The 19,755-nt window shown below is 43.4% G+C and overlaps 1 protein-coding gene across 4 annotated transcripts in view; it reads left to right on the top strand.

Moving 5' to 3' along the window:
- Positions 1 to 4,735: 4,735 nt before the first annotated feature.
- The window catches only part of THRAP3 (thyroid hormone receptor associated protein 3), a 64,468-nt gene continuing 49,448 nt past the window's right edge, over positions 4,736 to 19,755 (top strand). For 3 of the 4 annotated variants that reach the window (XM_037032648.1, XM_037032645.1, XM_037032647.1), the window contains exon 1: positions 4,736 to 4,842. The gene's annotated coding sequence lies outside the window, so the exon portion shown is untranslated. Of the gene's footprint in view, positions 4,843 to 10,336; positions 10,458 to 19,755 lie in introns of all 4 variants that reach the window. The other variant, XM_037032646.1, reaches the window with a different exon arrangement.

The raw sequence follows: 19,755 nt of genomic DNA, 5'->3' as shown, positions 1-19,755 counted from the left end.
GCACCAAACGAGCCCCATTGCTTATCCCAATTGTAGCCACTATAGGGATTGTAGGTTCCGCTGCTGTAGGGGCGGGGGCTTTCATACAAGGGGAGCTCAACCTCAGGCAATTATCCCAAACTTTCTCAAAGGACATATCCCTCCTACAAGATCAAATAATATATCTAGAGCACCAAGTAGACTCCCTTGCTGAAGTAGCCTTACAGAATAGGAGAGGACTAGACCTCCTCCTCCTCCAGCAAGGTGGGTTATGTGCTGCATTAGGAGAAGAATGTTGTTTTTATGCTAACCACTCTGGAATAATTAAAGAAAATATCAAAACACTCACCAAAAGGTTAAAAGATAGAAATAGAGAAGAAGAAAGTTCTAATTGGTATGAATCTATGTTCAAAACGTCCCCTTGGCTAACCACCCTTATATCGGCCATTGCTGGACCACTCCTAGTACTCTTATTAGTGGTCACAATAGGACCTATTATCTTAAATAAAGTACTTGCTTTCATCAAGGAGAGAATAGAAATAGTTAAGCTAATGGTACTCTCCCAACCATACACCATCCTCCCAAGTGATGAAGAATCAAAGGTTTGACATACCCCCCAAAAGAAAACGGGGGAATGTTGGGAACAAGAACAATGGCCTCAGCCCCAAGGAGCCTGAAACCCTAGAAGAGACCCTGTAAGCCAATAATCTGCCTCTGTGCCAAAAACAAACAAACAAACAAACAAAAAAACACACGCCTGCTTTATGACCTGTATATAAGGACTTAGCTGTAAGCGCTAGGCGCGAATCCCTGACGAGCCTCCAGTGGGCACAGTGTCTCTGGAGGGATCGCCCCTGCGCAGGTTAAACTTGGCCAATAAATTAACATCTTTGAATCCCTGAAAGTCTCCGATATTTGTTCTCGTGGTTGGTGGATCAAACAATGGCCTGGCTGGAAAGAGCCGTGAGGCAGGGAGGCTGGGGAAGAACTGTTAATCATAGGCACACTTATGTAGCACTAACTGGCTCAGGCACCGTTCTAACCACTTCATAGCGCTAAGACAGGAGAGAGCCTGAAATGGGGTGGCTGGGGATTCAACAGATGTGCTGGGGGTGGAATACATTGGACTTTGTGACTGATGCCATATGGTAAGGTAGAAAGAGGAAGCTGAGATTCCTCTGAAATTTTGAACCTGGGCAACTGGAAGGATAGAGAAGCCCCTATAGGAAAAAGAGAAAGAAGAACTAAGAAAAGCCCGTTTGCATTTATTGCTGCCAATTCTGTGCCCAAAGCCCACCACTGGGCCCCAGGAAGACAAGAACGAATTAGTTGCTACCATCTGGGACATGGCTCTCGCGGGAGACAAAGGCACATAATGGATGATTTCAGGACATTGTGAGGAGTGTGGGCAGACTCGTACGAGCACAGTGCTGTAGGGAGCCACTAATAGTACTTCCATCCACATCGCTGCTCCAGCCAGAAATCTGTGGCTCACCGCTCCCTGCTTATTTCATCCAATCACCAGGTCCAGTAGATTTGATGGCATGAATACCTCTTGAGCACCCTTTGAATCCTCCAACTTGTCTTCATCCCCGCTGAGAACACACTAGGTCAAGGCACTGTGTCTTCTCATTTCAACTCCTGTAGTATAATTTCCTTATTGGTCTCCCTACTTTCATTCTGCTTTGCTCCAATCCATTCTCACATGGTGCCAGAATTATCCTTTAAAAAAGGAAATCTGGATCCCTCTCCTGCTTATCAGCCTTCCAATGGCTTCCCATTGCTCTCAGAGTTAGAGCCAATATCCTCAACCTGCACTATCAGACTCAGAAGGACCTGGCTCATGTGCTTCAGTTCCTATTACACTCTAGAGTCGATGGCAGGCCTAACAAAACTTAGAGTGTGCCAGGTTCCTTCAGACCATGGCGCTTTCCCATGTGTTGTTCCTTCTGCCTGGAATGCTCTTCTCCAATTCTTGGCCTAGATAACTACATGTTTATGGGTTACTTCCTCAGGGAGGTGTCCTCTGACCTTCTAGCCTAAGTCAAAACCTCCAGATTCTATGCCAAGAGCCAGTAAACTTATTCTGTAAAATGCAGACAGTAAATATTTTAGGCTTTGCAGGTCATAGAGTATAAATACTTTTATTACAGAAGCCACAGACAATGCTTACACACATTTGAGTGCTGAACTTTTAATTTCATATTACTCTTTACATGTCATGAGATATTAATTTTCTTTTGATCTGCTTTTCAGCCATTTAAGAATGTAAAAGGAATTCCTAGCGTCTGGCCATGCAAAAACAGGGGGTGGGTTGGAACTGGCTTGTAGACTGAAGTTTGCGATCCCTGCTCTATGTTGTCATAGTATATAAACCATATACTTTCCTGTGTTTCACCTATCACAGTGGTACTTAAGTATGCCTGTGATAGACTTCTTTTTTAAAGGATTTTATTTAGCCCTGGCTGATGTAGCTCAGTGGATTGAGCACGGGCATGTGAAGCAAAGGGTCGCTGGTTTGATTCCTAGTCAGGGCACATGCCTGGGTTGCAGGCCAGGTCCCCAATCGAGGGCACATGAGAGGCAATCACACGTGGATGTTTCTCTCCCACTCTTTCTCCTTCCCTTTCCCTCTCTCTAAAAATAAATAAAATATAAAAAATAAAAGATTTTACTTATTTTAGAGAGAGGGGAAGGCAGGGAGAAAAAGGAGAGAAACATCAGTGTGTGAGAGAAACACCTTATACACACCCCTCCACCAACCAGGGGCCTGGCCTGCAAACCAGGTGTGTGACCTGATTGGGAGTCAAACTGGTGATCTTTTGGTCTATGGGATGATGGTCAACCCATTGAGCCACAACAGTCAGGTCAGAGCAATGACAGGTTTAGTCTGAGATGCCAGCAGGAAGTCAGGGTATGGTGACTTCCAAACATCTGGAACTAAGTTGATGCTAAGATGTAGACAGGACGTAAAATGCACAGGAGAGATTTAAAAGCTACCTGAGTATGCCACATCACTCAAAGACAGAATGAGGAGAGGAGAGGGAGGAGGAGGGAACTGTGGGGTAAGTTTCTGGGCCAGGAAAGGGGCAGAGGTGGGACAGAGGTAAGAAGAGATCAGTATAGAGTATTTTAGAAACCAAGCACAATGACTTGCATTTTTGTAGCCATCTAGTTTACCTTTGTGTTCCTAGTTTTATATTTTATGTCACTCTGAGTGACATAGAGTAGACACTCAGAAAATCTGTGAATTAAAAATTAAATCAGAACGTTTCAAGAAGCACTACACAGCATGTAGCCCACAGGACAGGCTCAAAGAAGGAAGAAAGAATAAACTGTGTGAAAGGAATGCTGTTGCCCTGGCTCATGCTGTTGCCCTGGCTCATGTGGATCGAGTGCTGGCTTGCAAACCAAAGGTCACTGGTTTGATTCCCAGTCAGGGCACATGCCTGGGTTGAGAAGCCAGGTCATGAGTTGGGGGCATGCCAGAGGCAGCCAATAATGTATCTCTCATACACTGATGTTTCTTTCCCTCTCTGTACCTCTCCCTTCCCCTCTCTAAAAGTAAATAAAATCTTTAAAAAAAAGGCAATATTGCTGAGGTCAGTAAGGATGAGGCTGGCTGTGGCAGAGTCTGAGACTTGAGTTGAGCCTGGTGAGCTTTTCTTCTGAAAGAGCAGCAGAGTCCTTCAATTTACTTTGTTAACTTTGCCTTGGGGACGCAGAAATCCATCAAAATGGATCTCGGTTCTAAAAGAGCTCACATCTGGTGGGGAAAACGAACACAAGCCCTGATAATATAGAATAAAGTGTAAAGGTACTGTAGGAGTATAGAGACAGGAGGAGCTAGTAAACTTGGAAGGCTTCACAGAAGAGGTGACATCTGAGCTCAGTCTTTATCGGTTGGATTTCACTATGTCATGAATTCCAGTGGAAATCAGAATGTGCAAAACCCTGATAAATGCAGTGGTTCACAAACTTTTACCTACGTAGGAATCTCTGGAAAGGTCTGTTTATAGTGTAGATTCCAAGGCTACACTCCTCGGGAAACTTCTGGTTCAATAGGTAAGTGGCACCCATTTTGAGAAGCTTCACAGGACCGCACTTTCGGAAAACCTCTTTTGGTGCGCCCATTGTTACTGAAGGTGGGGATGGGAGGGGGCGCGGTGGCGGGAGTTGAGGCTAGAGCTTTGCGAGCCCGGGTTCCTGTATCTCCGAAAGTCAGGTCACAATAACAACTCCATTTTGAGTCGCGCTTCCAGGGCACTGAAGGCTTTCACCGAGCCTCGGAACAGTCTGTGGGGTCAAAATTACGAGTCTCATTTCATTGGGGTGGAAACTGAGGCTCAGAGAGCGGAGCCCATTTGCTCAAGGTCACAAAGTGAGGGTCGACGGAACGCCAGGAAACCGGATTATCCAGTCAGATACTTTTCAACAGCAAAGCAGGCCGCGAAGGGGTGGGACTCAGGCCCTTCTTCCAAGCAGGTTCCAACCTCCAGGACAGCTCCAAAATGGTGGGGGCAGTGGCGTCAGCAACGCCTCCGCCCCTCGCCTCCAACCCCCTCCTTCTTCCCCAGGCCACCCAAGCAGGGGGGAGGGGAACAACCCACGTGACTGCCGACAACCTAGCGCGTGACGCAAAACGACGGGCCCAACGCTTGCTTTGCCTTGTGGGAAACGTAGTTCAGTACATCGTCAAGTTGCAAGAAAAGACGGCTCTACGACTACATTTCCCAGGAGGGAGCGAGGCGACGCTGCCGCCGTGGGAGAGCGGGGACGTGGGGCGCGCTGTCGGGCGGGGGTGAGGTTTGGGCCGGTTGTGCCGTTGCGAGGCTGCAGCCGCGATCGCTGTGGTGGGCCTAGGTGAGTGAGGGCCTGTGTTGGGAACTAGGGCGGTTGGGCCGGGTCCAGTCACTTCGTCTTTTATCTTTTCACCACAGCGGCTGGGTCAGGGTCCGCAGGCGCGCTTGGCGCGGAGCCGCTCCTCGGCGCCTATCTCGGGCCTTTTCTAAGCGGGCCCCGCTTCCTCCGGCTCCTCCCCCTCCCCGCCCTACTGGGCTTCCCCTCGCCCCGGCCTAGTTCCCGAAGCTTGGGGCCGCCTTTTCTCCGTGGACCTTCTACCCTGCCTTCTCCTTCTTGCAAGTTGTCGGGGTCTGGCTTCCACGTTCTCCCTCTCCCTCTTTAGCCGTTTGAAACCAATTGTTTGGATTTCCCCTTTCCCCGGAACTCTTGAGTGTCCTTTCCCTCCCGACATGGTCCTCATTGGCCTGCCTCTGTCTTCCCTTAGGGCGCATGTGGCTGGCATTCAGTGAATGTTAGCACCTCTTCCCTTCTTTTTGCCGTGTGGCCAGAGGAGGCATGGTCCAAATTTCTCTGCCACGGGAACATTGGTGCGCCCACTTTTATTTCAGTCTCTTGGACTGGAGGGAGGCCGACTTGCATTCCAGTGACAATCGGCGGGTGTTCTGCTTATACGAGGCAATTTTCTTTGCCTTCCTTAGGACCTAACTAACTTACACCAGCTGTTCTATTTGCTTTTCTAAATCTTAGGGGAGGAGTATGGCGGCAGAAGCTGGCTAGGAGCGCTGGCGCTCCGAAGGTGGAAGCCTTCAGTGATAGTACAGAGTTTACGGGATGATTGTTAGTCGGGTAGGAAAAAAATCTGAGAGTATGCTAGAACCTGGCCGGAGAAACCACTGAAGCTTCTGGGGGCAGCGTAATCGAAGGATCCTGGGTCCAACCTGTCTGGTTTCAAAGTTTGGCCCTGCTAGCTTTGAATTTAGGTCAGGGGCCCTCACTTGCAGGTGCCTCTGTTTCCTTATCTCCAAAGTACTGCTGAGTAAGAAACCGGGGCCATGTTGTAGGATTGTGAGAAAGATTAAATGAAATTAAATTGAAAGCCACTTAGCTCATTATCTGGCAGGTATTAAACACTGTTACTATTATGACCCTCGTTTGTAGGATTTCTAGAGTGTAGGTCCAGACCAGAAAGGCATGTCTCATGCCAGATGGCCCTCCATTTTTTCCCCTGAAAATACTATTGTAGCCTGTCCTGGTATCTAGACAACCTTACGTGTGTACAGTTATGTAGAAGTCTGTTAAAGACCCCAAAACGGCTGCTTCCATGAAGAACTCGTGAAGCAAGTTCCACAAGTTTGTTTATCTAGGATATGTGTTTTGTGAACTAGTGTACACACTTTAGCAATGTGAAAAACATGTTTTTCTGCACCTGTTTAGGCTTGATTGCATTTTGTAGAAGAGGTGAGTTGGAGTTTTTTTAAGAAACCATTTAACAAAAAACCTTTGTGTCCAGTACAGTTCCATTTAAAAAATATATTATTTACTTATTTTTAGAGGGGAAGGGAAGGGGAAAGTGGGAGAGAAACATCAATGTGTGGTTGCCTCTCATGTGTCCCCTACTGGGGACCCAGTCCTCAACCCAGGCATGTGCTCTGATTGGGAATCGAACCGGCAACCCTCTGCTTCACAGGCCCATGCTCAATCCACTGAGCTACACCAGCCAGGGCACAGTTGCAAAAAGATTTTATTTATTTTTAGGGGAAGGGGAGAGGGAGGGAGGAAAACATGGATGTGTGGTTGTCTCACACGCTCCCTACTGGGGACCTGGCTGGCAACCCGGGCATGTGCCCTGACTAGGAATTGAACTTAAGAGTCCCTTTGGTTCTCAGCCTGCGCGCAATCCACTGAGCTACAGGAGTCAAGGGCCGTTTTTTTTGTTTGTTTTAAAGAATCATTAAACCTTTCACATGAGTGAAAGCTCTTCGGTTTTGGAGACAGTTTTCAGTGTGCAGAATAGGTACAGTCCAATTTTAGTGGTGATGGTGGTGGCAGTAATAAAAGCAGCAGCAGCAGCAGCAGTTCTTTAGCATATTTAACACCAAGTACAGATATTTTTTGAATTTGGTTTCAGTGATGAAGTTATGGATTGCAAAAGGAGTGTCCTGTTTTGTACCAAGAAATTGGAAGGAAAAAGTTTGGACTATTTCCAAGGTTAGCACTGAGATGGGGAGAGGTGAGGCTGGCTTATGGAGCATAAAGATTATCCTGGCTGGTTTGGCTCAGGGGATTGAGCACTGGCCTGCGAACTGAAGGGTCTCTGGTTTGATATGCAGTCAGGGCACATGCCTGGGGTGCAGGCCAGGTCCCCAGTAGGGAGCATGCAAGAGGCAACCACACATTGATATTTCTCTCCCTCTCTTTCTCCCTCTCTTCTCTCTCTAAAAATATGTAAGTAAAAACTCTTAGAAAAAGACATAAGGTTTATTTTTTAGAATTTTTTTTAAAATTGATTTTAGAGAGAAGGAGGGGGCAGAGAGAGAGAGAAACATTGATTGGGTGCTTTTTGTAGGTGCCCTGACCAGGGACAACATTCTAATCAATTGAGCCACCTGACCAGGGCTATAATGAATGGTTTAAACCATTACGAATCTTAGGGTGCTAGCCTGTTTCTCTTGGGCATAGTGATGTCTATGGAAGTGTGGTTAATTGAAAGAAGTGTAGTTAATGCTCTTCTCTCAAATACTAGATTTTGATGGATTGCTTCACACATTCATTCTGTAAACATCCAAGATTAATTCAGTATTTGACTGATTGATAGATTAAACAAGAAATGCCTGAGAACCTACTATCTACTGGCTCCGGTGCTAGACTCTGGGAATACATAGGGGTGAGTTTTGCCCGTAGTTGAGTTTTGCCTTCTGAGAATTTATAGTGGGAAAAGACATAGCAATAAGCAAATAAATTACAAGTTGAGAAAAGTGATGTGGAATTACCAACCATGGGACTCCAGTAGTCAAAAAAAGGAGTGACCTAAGGGTAGTCCAAGTTCTTTTTATCAGGGGTAAAGAGACAGTTTTAGTTTTGTAGGGTGTCATGAAGAGAATGTTCCTGGTGGAGGGAACATGTACCAAAATTTGAGAAGAATTGAGCTTTATGAACTGAAAAGAGGCCGAGTGTGCCCGACACAGTAAAGAGAGTGGCTAGAGATGAGAGGGAGAGGGAAGCCATTGAATCCTTTGGAAGGGTGGGAGGGGTTGCCATCTGATTGGTATTTTACAGGCACTTTTGCAGAGGTGTGGAAAATGGATGGTGGGAGTTATTATCATTTAGAAGGCCATTGTGCTGGTCCAGGCTGGAGATAGATATAGTTGCCTGAGGTAGATCAGTGGAGTAGGGATGAATCCATTGGAGGAAACCAAGGCTTTGGAGATTACGCAGGTTTAATATTCTCTAGAACAGGATGTTCTTCATCTGTGGTCCTTGGCCTGCAGGGAGCCCGTGAACTCTATAAAATTTTTGTGAGGGAGTCCATTTTCTCAAAAGAAGGGTTGTTAACCTTCTGTCATACTCATCAGTATGTCCAGGTGTCGAGAACCGCTGCTCTAGACGATCCAGTGTAGGGCTGTAACCCATAAAAAAGCAGTTGTCACCGGCTCACCAGGGGATTAAAATCATGGGTACCCTTTCCAAAAGTTTGGTCTTTCTTTGCTTTCAAGGGAACTCTTTTTCTTTTTTTAAAAAAAGATTTTATTTATTTATCTTTAGAAGGGAAGGGAAGGAGAGGGGGAGAGAAGTATCAATGTATGGTTGCCTCTCATGAGTCCCCAGCTGGGAACTGGCCTGCAACCCAGGCATGTGCCCTGACTGGGAATTGAACCGCAATCGTGTGGTTCACAGGCCTACGCTCAATCCACTGAGCTGTGCCAGCCAGGGCCCTCTTTTTCTTTTTTAAATCAAGATTAAATGCCATGCCATAGAAACCATCTTTTAGTTTGCTTTTGTCTAGACGTACAGGCTGATACACATACTCAGGAAGCTGAACACTTAGTGTGTGAAGAGTAAGATAATTTCTTTCCTTCAACATGAGGGATTTCAGATTTATATTCACATATATTTTTCATGTATTTTTATTTTACTTTTTAAAGATTTTTACTTATTTTTACAGAGAGGGGAAAGGAGGGAGAAAGGGAGACAAACGTTGATCAGTTGCCTCTTGTATGCCCTCCAGCTGAGGACCCCGGCAACAACCCAGGCTTGTGCCTTGATTTGGATCGAACCAGGCAGGCCTTTTGGTTTGTGGAGGAGGGGGGATGCCCAAGCCACTGAGCCAAACTAGTCAGGGCTTTTGTATATTTTTAGATGATAGTGTGTTATTATTGGAAGCATAGGGTGTGCTTTCTGTCCCCAAGTTAGAGCTCTGCCACTGAGAGAACCAGGTATGATTTTTATAGCAGAGGTTGAAAACTGAAAGTTTGTGGATGGAATTCAGTCTGCAGATGTGTTTTGTTTGGCCCACACAGTGCTGAAAATTTGAATTAGTTGTCAGCATTAACAAACAGGGAGATTTCATGTAAAAATTTGGATTTAGGCTGCTTTTGAAAAATCAGATCTAGCCCTGGCTCAGTTGATTGGAGTGTTGCCCATCCCCTCCTCCACCCTGTGCCAAGGTTGTGGTTCATTCCCTAGCCAGGGCACATACAGGGGGCAGCCTATGAATGCATGAATGAGTGGAACAACAAATCTATGTTTCTCTTTATTTTTTCCTCCCTTCCTTCCATCCTTCCCTTTTTTAAAAAAGATTTTATTTAACTTATTTTTAGAGAAAGGGGAAGGGAAGGAGAAAGGGAAAGAAACATCAATATGTGGTTGCCTCTTGCGTGCCCCCCTGCTGGGGACCTGGCCTACAACCCAGGCATGTGCCCTGACTGGGAATCGAACTGGCGACCCTTTGGTTTTGCAGGCTAGCACTCAGTCCACTGAGCGACACCAGCTAGGGCTGTGCCTTCCTTTCTGTCTCTAAAATCAATTTTAAAAAGTCAGATTTGGCCTTTATGGCCCTCTTTTAGCTTTGCAGCAGCCATCTTTTGTTGGGGCATGTTCTCAGGTTTGTCACAGACTTCACCACAGCCTGACATGTATCCCTGACATAGAGCAAAATGTTAGTTGATGTTTATCGTTTTACATCTTTATATTACTTGTCTTGAGGCATTTTAATTTGCTGTCCCTGTTCTAGATATATGATACTGGCTGCTAATGTACCCACTTAAAGTCATGCTGCTGTCTTAATAGTACATGAGCATTAAACCTTTTTTTGTTTTGGTGCCTTATTTCTTTCCTTTGTTTTTTCTTTAAAAAGAAAAAAAGGAAATTTTAGTTAACTTCAGTAGATGAAGCAGTGAGGGGGGAGAACCCAAAATAGTGAATTATTTTGTTATTAAACTGAAGAAACCCAAGAACTTTTAGAAAGCGTGAAGGCATTGATCTGATCCTTGCCCATGCCTTTTAGCGGGCATATGTGCAGTATCCTCATTTTTGGTCTGCCTGATTTGCTTTTTAGCATCTGGAATGTTATAACTGCATTAGCTTGGTGTGTTTCAGAAGATGGAAGGCCATCAAAGAGAAGTTGCTGCATGTCTAATTAGAAGACTTTTGGTTCCGTCCCGAGGCATAAGGACCAGGTTGTTTTTTTGTTGTTGTTGTTTTTGTTTTATCTTTACCCAGGACATGCACTTTCCCAACCTGGGTGGGACTGAGCCAGCAACTGAGGCATGTGCCCTGACTGGGAATGGAATCTGCATCTTTCGGATTACGGGGTGATGTTCCAGCCAGCTGAGCCACACCAGCCAGGGCTTGTTTGTTTGATGTGCTTCTGTGAAGTCCATTGCTTTTCTTCAATAATTCTGTGTGTTTTTGGAGGACTTAATAACTCAATTTCATTTTTCTTTATTTTAATTAAAACAGCAGTACAAATAAAGGAGTGATAGAGGAAATCATAGAGGTGAGGTTGCTTTCTACGATTACCAGAGAGAGCTCGACGCTCCAGGGCTCTCACATGACTTCAGGGCTTCCCCAGATGACGGTCCCAGTGTATCCAGAGGATGTGTCCTGGAGTCCTGACTCTAAAGCCTTTGGCTGCCGGACTGTGAGCTGTCAGGAAAAAAACTAAAAATGAAGGAGACTGAGGACTTTGGTCAGATGTCAGAGTGAGATTGCCCAAAAGAAAAAATGAATTGGGTAAAATTTTTAAGTAAGAAATTCTTGTTCTAGATATAACAAAGTGATTCTTCTGATCCTTGCTTTGTTTGCTCTGAAGTTCTTTCTGCTTAGCCGTCACGGAGGTGCTGTATCGCAGTTCTGGTCAGCAGTTTTGATGTCCCTTCGTGGGCACGTAGGGAAGGGTTCGAGAGAGGTTGTCCTTAACTGCCCTTTCTGTAATAGTGCCTCTTTCATCAACCGGTAACCACCCTACCCAACGATGTTACTATGGGACGCTATATTATTTAATTTATTGTGTCTTCAATTATTTTAGAGAGTAAAGAGGGGATTTGTTTAATTCCCTGCTGAATCCCCATAGGGTGATCTCTCTCTGTCACACAGAGGAGGCTTAGTAAATCCTGAAAGGATAAATTAATACGGGAATGAACGAGTGGCTGGCTGGGCAGTAGTTTCAGAGTGCTCCCACTAGCAAGTCCCGGTTCACTGAGGTTACTTTCTACCAGTTGAAAATTGTGTGGTGGTGGGTGAGGAGATTACAGTGGGGCAAGAGGGTACTTCCTGGAGTGATGGGAATATTCTGTATTTTGTTGGGGTCATATTTACACACTATATTTTGTCAGAACTCACCAATCTGTATTTTTAAAATGTATGTATTTATTGTCAGTGAATTATAAAGGTACTTTTTAAAATTTTGTATTCAAAACCCATCCTCTAAAGTCTGTGCTATAAAGCTGAAGTTATTCGATAAGTAGGTTGTGATAATGATTGTTTTCCTTGAATTTTCCGTCACTTTAGCAAAGTATAGATTGGACAAGAGATTTTAAACTTTTCCGTTGGAGTGAAGAGGTGCCTTAGGAGCTATTGAGGGAAAGAGGCTGAGTTTGTAGGGCTCATTGTAGAGCAGTTCTGCACTGATATTTTACTTATTTATTTTTAGAGAGAGGGGAAGGGAAGGCGAAAAGGAGAGAAACATCAGTGTGTGGTTGTCTCTCATGTACCCCCTCCTGGGGACCTGGCCTGCAACCCAGGTATGTGCACCGACTGGCAATCAAACCAGCAACCTTTTGGTTAGCAGGCCCGACGCTCAAGCTATTAAGCCACACCAGCTAGGGCTGAAATGAAAGCTTAATACTTAACACCTTGCTTCAGAAGGACTTAGTTGCAAAAGTGCATCGTTTGTGATAGTTCTCTTATTTTCCAGAAACGTTTAGAAGGTGATATGTTGATTATTGGCTTGATGAAGAATGCTTTGTCTTTGTTCCAGCGAAGAACTTAGCTTGTCTGTTCTCTTCCTTTATTTCTGTTTCGTGCTGGGCATTTTACCTTCAGCACATATAGACTATTTCACTATTCGACCAGCCAGGGGTGAATAAAGTGGCCTTGTTAAATGACAGTACAGAATGAGGAAGAGGATATATTTAATTGATTGTTACTTACTGTATTCCATTTTAACTGTGGAGGCTGCATAGTGTTGGAGGAAACATATGATGAAAGTAAATTGATAGGAAATATTTTCCCTTCTGGATAGGGAGTACTCTTTGCTCCATTTTCAGCAAAATATTTGCAGCTGCAGTTTCAGTTTAGGGCATGTTTATGAAGGTATGTGATCTGTGGTACCTAGAGGTCTTGATTTCCTGAGATGAATATGATGAGAAATGGAAGTCTGCTTCCTCTCAAAACCTTTTTTTTTTTTTAAATTGGAACTGTAGTACAAGTTGCTCAACCTTTTGGAGTATCTGTTCAATTTCAAATGGAGAGAGAAGTCACTGTTTACCTTCAGTAGGGTTATTGTGGTGGTTAGATGATTAGCTTAATGTCAGAGCACGTAGTAGGGATTCAACAAATTAATTTTATTATTATATATAGTAGATGGGCTGCTTGTTAACTATTTGGAAATGGGAAGTAGTCATGTGACATCTGAAAGGATAATGTAAAACACCCAAGCCCTCAATTGATAGCAGATGGAAAGCGCAGGGTGTGTGATGAAGGTGGTATTTCAAGATTGTGAGGGAAGGGTGGCTTAATTGTTCCATGAATAATTCTGGAACAATTGGCTAAGCACTTTAAACATTAGATTATCTTGACAAAATATATTCTGTTGAAATGAAAACCAGAGAGGTACAGAATAAAGCAACAATGAGGTAGCATTTTCTCCCTCAGATCTCCATCATGATTTTAAAAAACATGACAGTTACTGCTGGCCATGATGTGGAGAAATGGGCGTTCTCAAATACTGCTGGGAGCAATGTAAACTGCTGCAGACTCTCTGGAGAACAACAGTATGTATATTTTAGAATAATTATTACAGTTATGTTAAGCGATAAATGGAAAGAACCCTAAATGTACAAAACTCTAGGGAACTGCTTATATTATAGTACACTTTATGCAGTAGAATGCTAGGTAGAAAAGAGAAGAATCATAATAGTGAGTAAAAAAAAAATGCCCAGAACTGATGGTTTTGTTCGGTTCAGAAATCTTTGTGACTCTTAATAGTTTTCATACACAGCCAGTGGGAACACATGACTGGTGGCTACCGTAAGAACATTTACTGTAGCTCCAAGTTCTGTTGGACAGTGCTGGTCTAGGTTGCCTTTTCATGGTTTTGTCAGCATCACTTCTGCCTCTCATTGGAGGGGCCTCGTAGTCGTTGCTGCTTTCTCAACTTAGGTTTCACAGAGAAGGATTTATTTTTTTTAAGTTCTCACCCTAGGGCGTGTTTATTGGTTTGAGGAAGGGTGGGGCAGAGACAGAGAGAGACAGACATCTATTGGTTGCCCCCTGACCGGTGATTGATCCTGCACCTAGGTATGTTCCTTGGTCAGGGATCAAACCTTCAACTTTTTGGTGTGTGGGATGATGGTCCAATCAAGTAAGCACCTGGCCAGAGGAGAGTCAAAATGTTTTTAATTCATTTTTTAAAAGATTTATTTGTTCATTTTCAGAGAGACAGGAAGAAAAGGAGAAAGAGAGGGAGAGAAATGCCGATGTGTGGTTGCCTCTTGTCCACCTCCTAGTGGGGACCTGGCTCATAACCCAGGCATGTGCCCTGACTGGGAATCAAACTGGCCACCCATTGGTTCGAAGCCCTTGCTCAGTCCACTTGAGCTACACCAGCCAGGGCTTAAATTCTTTTTTTATGGGACTCCAGAGGTTGTAACATGCTTCTTGCCTTAACATGCTGCCTAGCAAAGACATTATTCATAGGGTGCACTCAGTCAATGTTAATTTAATGAAACATTTGTAAAAGTGCTTAAACTTTTTTTAATGTACATTGTTTCAGATCTTTATGTTAGTGTTTTTAGAAGAGGAATAGCCAGTCCTGATAGGCCAACTGAGTATCTTACTAAGGGGTCATTCTCAAAGACAGACAAGTGGTTGGCAGTTGTGTTTCAAAATAAAACATTAAACCAAGGAGAGGGACTGGAGATTAGGGGGAGAGGGGGCAAAAATCAGGAGGGAGACCTCTTTTTATTACATACTCTTGTCCAGTTTGAATTTTTTCTGTGTATTACTAAAAAGAGGAAAAACTAGGTGAAAAGAATTGAACATTTCCGTTCAAGTAAAAGTTGTTATGTTAATATCACAAGTTCTCTGATTCTGTATGCATTTTTTTCTTTTTTTAAAACTACGTGTGCAACAACAGAGGAATCTTGACATTATTACATTAGGTGACATAAGACAGATGTAAAAGGACAGAAGTGTGATTTTGCTTACATGAGGTCCCTAGGGTACTCACAGCATTGTGGTTGCAAGGATGTCACTGTTTAATGGGTCCCAGTTTCAGTTTGGGAACATGAAGTTCTGGAGATAGATGGTGGTGATACTTGTGTAAGGGTAAATGTACTTAGTGTCACTGAACTGAACTGTGCACTTAAAAGTGATTTTAAATTTGTGTTATATATATTTTGCCACAGTAAAAAGAAACTATATAGTTAATACTTGTCATTCAACAAACAGCCCTGGCTGGTGTGGCTCAGTGGTTGAGTGCTGGCCTGTGAATTTAAAGGGTTGCCAGTTTGATTCCCAGTCCAGGGCACATGCCTGGGTTGCTATCAGGTCCCCTTTAGAGGGTGTGCTAGAGGCAACCACGCATCGATGTGTCTCTTTCTCTCTCCCTTTCCCTTCTCTAAAAAATAAAAAAATATCTTAAAAAAAATAAACAAAAAGACTTCCGCCAAGATGGAGGCATAGGTGGAAACACTGTACCTTCTCCCACAACCAAGTTTGAATACAACAAAGATTTGGAGAACAAAGACACAGCCAAAGAACAGAAAATTGAACTATACGGAAGTCCGACAACAACGAACCGTTCAACCGGGACGGTAAGAGGGGCGGAGCCAGCAGTGGAGCAGGGTCGGGCAGGAAAGATCCCCAGACCTAGGCGCGCAAGTAGCCCGGGCCCAGTCAGGGTGTGGGGCAGACTGACCACGGTTGCACATTCGCACACAGTAAGATGGACCACGCAGGCCCCAGGGGGCGAACCCAGTGGTGGAGGGCTGACGGTGGTGGCACACTCACGTGCAATGGGACGAAATGCGCGGGCCCTGGTGGCGGCTGCGGCACTCGTGGGGGCCGTGGCAGGAGGTGGCAGAGGGGACGCCATTGCTCCTCTTTGACTGTGCCCCCACATACAGCGTCACAACCCAGGAACTGAGTTGCCCCGCCCTGGTGAACACCTAGGGCTCAGATCCTGCTACGGAACAGGCACGAATAGCCCAAAAGATGGCGCAAGAAGAACTCAAAGTCCCAGAGCTGATAACTCAGCAACCAAAAGATTGCCAGCCTCTCAGAAGCACAGTTCAAGACACTGTTGATCAGGATGCTCACATAACTGGTTGATTATAGTCACAAATTAGAGGAACATATGAAGGCTAAACTAATTGAAATGAAGGGAGATGCACAGGAAACCAATAGTGATGGAAAGGAAACTGGGACTCAAATCAATGGAATGGACCAGAAGGAAGAACAAAACATCCCACCAGAAAGGAATGAAGAAATGAGAATTCAAAAAAATGAGGAGAGGCTTAGGAACCTCCAGGACATCTTTAAACGTTCCAACATCCGGATTATAGGGGTACCAGAAGGGGGAAAGAAACAGCCACGAGTAGAAAACTTATTTGAACAAATAATAAAGGAGAACTTCCCCAGTCTGGCAAAGGAAATAGACTTCCAGGAAATCCAGGAAGCTCAGAGAGTGCCAAGGAAGTTGGACCCAAGAAGGAACACACCAAGGCACATCATAATTACATTAGCCAAGATGAAAATGAAGGAGAGAATCCTAGAAGCAGCAAGAGATAAGGGGACAGTCACCTACAAAGGAGTGCCCATCAGACTGTCAGCAGATTTCTCAAAAGAGACCTTACAGGCAAGAAGGGGCTGGAAAGAAGTATTCCAAGTCATGAAATCCAAAGACCTACAGCCAAGATTGCTTTATCCAGCAAAACTTTCATTTAGAATGGAAGGGACAGATAAAGTGCTTCTCAGATAAGGTCAAATTCAAGGAGTTCATCGTCACCAAGCCCTTATTATATGAAATGCTAAAGGGACTTATCTAAGAAAGAGAAGATGAAAAATATGAACAGTGAAAGGATGGCAAACTCACAGTTATTAAAAACCACACCTAAAACAAAAGCAAACCAAGAAGACAGCTAGAGGAGGAGCAGAACCATAGAAATGAAGAACACATGGTGGGTTAGCAACAGGGGAGTGGGAGGAGGAGAAGGGGGGAGAAGGTACAGAAAATAGCATAGACTGTAGGTAGAAAATAGGGGAGAGGGCAAGAATAGTAGGGGGAATATAGAATCTAAAGAACTTGAGATAAGTGGTTATAAACTAAGGGGGGAGAATGGTGGGGAGGGAGTGTGCGGGTAGAGGGCAATGAAGGGGGGGAATAGAACAACTGTAATGTTATAATCAATAAAATATATTTTTTTAAAAAGTACGGTATGGGAAATGGAGAAGCCAAAAACTTATATGTATAACCCATGGACATGAACTAAGGTGGGAGAATGAAGGAGGGAGGTAGTGTACAGGGTAGAGGGAAATAAAGGGTAGAAAAACTGGGACAACTGTAATAGTATAATCAATAAAATATGTTTTTAAAAAGTAAAATAACCAAAAAAAACCCCCAAACATGTGCCTAGATGCTGGGAATACAAACAGGAATTTGATGTGGTACTTACTACCAGTATTAGTGATGTTGTAGGATTGTTAGTTTTCGAGGAAAGAGAGGCTTATGTTGTATGAAAACTGGTAGCTTATAAACATTTTGTAATGGATAAAATGATAGAGAAAGTAGCTGTTACGGTTTCAGGTAAGACCGTTTTATCCTGTGAATGAATAGGACTCCTCAGATGAAATGTTATTTTGCTCTGAGGCACCTTGTGCATGTGGACATGATTTTAAAAATCATTCGTCTAAGTAGAAGCTATCATGTACAGATGGCATGTTGATCCCTCTCATGTAAGTTGAGAGCCTGGGGCACAGAATCATGGTGTCATTTAGGAGGCATACTCAATCAGTTTGGAATCAAGTACAGGCTTGGGTTTGTTGCCAAAGTGCACTGCTTCTTAAAGAGGCTTTTGAAGATGTAATAAGCAACTTTTATTCTGAATCTTCTGTAAAGCTGAATTCTGAAAACAATTTTGAAGGTGATTGTTTAATGACTGTATGACTACCCATACTAGGTGGTAGAGGTCCTTTTCTTTTCACTGTCATTTTGGCTTTGACATGATGAATAATATAATAATGTTTATTAAGTGCTTACTACGTGCTAAGCACTGATTTAAGAACATTACATACATATTCAGTTTTGAAGGCAAGCCTAGGTAGTAGGAACCAGCTTTACCTATGAGAAAACAAAGGTAAAGGTAAGCTAAAAACAAAGGTTACTTAGATTTAATTAAGTAACCAGTGGTGGAGGTGGGGATCAAACCTAGGCAGTCCGACTTGAGAACATGCACTCTTTCTTATTTATTGGGCCAGTGGTTTGTAAACAGCTTTGGAATGATTGATTACTAATTTTATTTGTCTTACTGTGAGTTGCTGGATGTAAGTATTAAAAAAATGATAGCCTGTCATTTGTGACTTACAGTTTTGAGAAATAACTACTCTTTAAGGGTTTATCCCTGTTTGGCCATGTGCAATAGATGCCTCTGTAGGCATCTAGGCAAATGATGTAGAACCAGAGTTGGCAAACTTTCTTTTGTAAAGGTCCAGGCAAAGCAAGGCTTTGGGAGCAAAGAGGCAAAACAGACCATTTTGTAGGTACATAACAGAAAACTTATTCACATAATTAAAAAACTGATTGAATACAATTTTTGTAATACAGATCTGTTAGTAGAAAGGAATTCTTTGGGGGACAATATTTAACTTGGGTTCAAAGTTAATTTTTTTTTTATTTAATCTTGAGTGGGGAAGGAGAGAGGGAGAGAAACATCAATGTATGGTTGCCTTTTGTGCGTCCCCTGCTGGTAGTTAGCCTGCAAGGAACCGGCCTGCAACCCAGGCATGTGCCCTGACTGGGAATCAAACCGCGATCGTCTGGTTCGCAGGCCCGCGCTCAATCCACTGAGCTACGCCAGCCAGGGAGGGTTCAAAGTTAATTTAACCCATCAAAATCGATGGCAAATACTCACCTATGAATGTTGAAATATGTAGTGACAGTTTATGTGTGTCATCTTTGAAAATATCTTTTCACAAAGAGAAGTACTGCCAAAAACTAATTCATGAGCGTATGATTTTAATTGAGTATATTCATCACTTGGAAGGCATTTATAGAATTCTGTTCCAGTCTCTTCTTGACATTTGCCTTTACTATGCCATTACCCTGCAGATTAGAGGGAAGTTACACAGTTACACAGTCGGATGGAGTTTGTAATATGGAGATTTCCTTTGTACTTGTATTGAGGTTGGAAATATGCTGGAACTGTTGGAACTAAAAATATGCTGGCTTAAAATTTGTGTAGGGATGGAGATCTCATTGCTTGTTTTAACATTTGCTAGCACGGGAGTGAATAAAGTAACCTGACATTACTTGTGATTTAAGCAGTGTTTAAACAGCATTCAAATAAATTTGTCACAATATGTTTCCCAAAGAAGTGCTATTTTATTTTGCCTTATAATTTCCTCTTTTTTGATGTGTATTTATTTTATTGGTTTTTTTTCATTACCATATATCCTACCATACCCTCTCCACCATCACCCCAACTTCCCCATGCAATCTGTAATTTTCAGTAGAACTTACTTACAAACCGTTATCAACTGCAGCAAAAGCTAATTTCCAAAACCGTTTAGTATTCAGTAATAGTGTTTAAGGGTGGTTCTTGTTCAGAAAATTTCCAGATTCAGCCCTGAGCTTTTCTGTTTATTTATTTATTTATTTACTTGTTTATTTTTTTCAAAACTCTGACTGACTTTTACATTTATTTATTTATTTATTTATTTTAAAGATTTTATTTATCTTAGAGGGGAAGGGAAGGAGAGAGAGAGAGAGAAATATCAATGTATGGTTGCCTCTTGGTGCGTCCCCCGCCAGGAACCGGGAGCTGGCCTGCAACCCATACATGTGCCCTGACAGGGAATCAAACCGCGATCGTGTGGTTTGCAGGCCCGTGCTCAATCCACTGAGCTACACCAGCCAGGGCTGAGCCCTGAGCTTTTTTAAAAAAAAAAATCAATAAAATTTTACCTCTGCTAAGCCATTGAACTGCTCTTTGGTAGGGCAGGTCAGGATTCTATTTCTATTTCTGATAAAAGTTT

The sequence above is a fragment of the Sturnira hondurensis genome, unplaced genomic scaffold, assembly GCF_014824575.4.
Source record: "Sturnira hondurensis isolate 20B ecotype Veracruz unplaced genomic scaffold, ASM1482457v3 Scaffold0021490, whole genome shotgun sequence".
Lineage (NCBI taxonomy): Eukaryota > Metazoa > Chordata > Mammalia > Chiroptera > Phyllostomidae > Sturnira > Sturnira hondurensis.
Note: the sequence above shows the minus strand (reverse complement) of the source record. Positions and strands in the feature narration are given on the sequence as shown.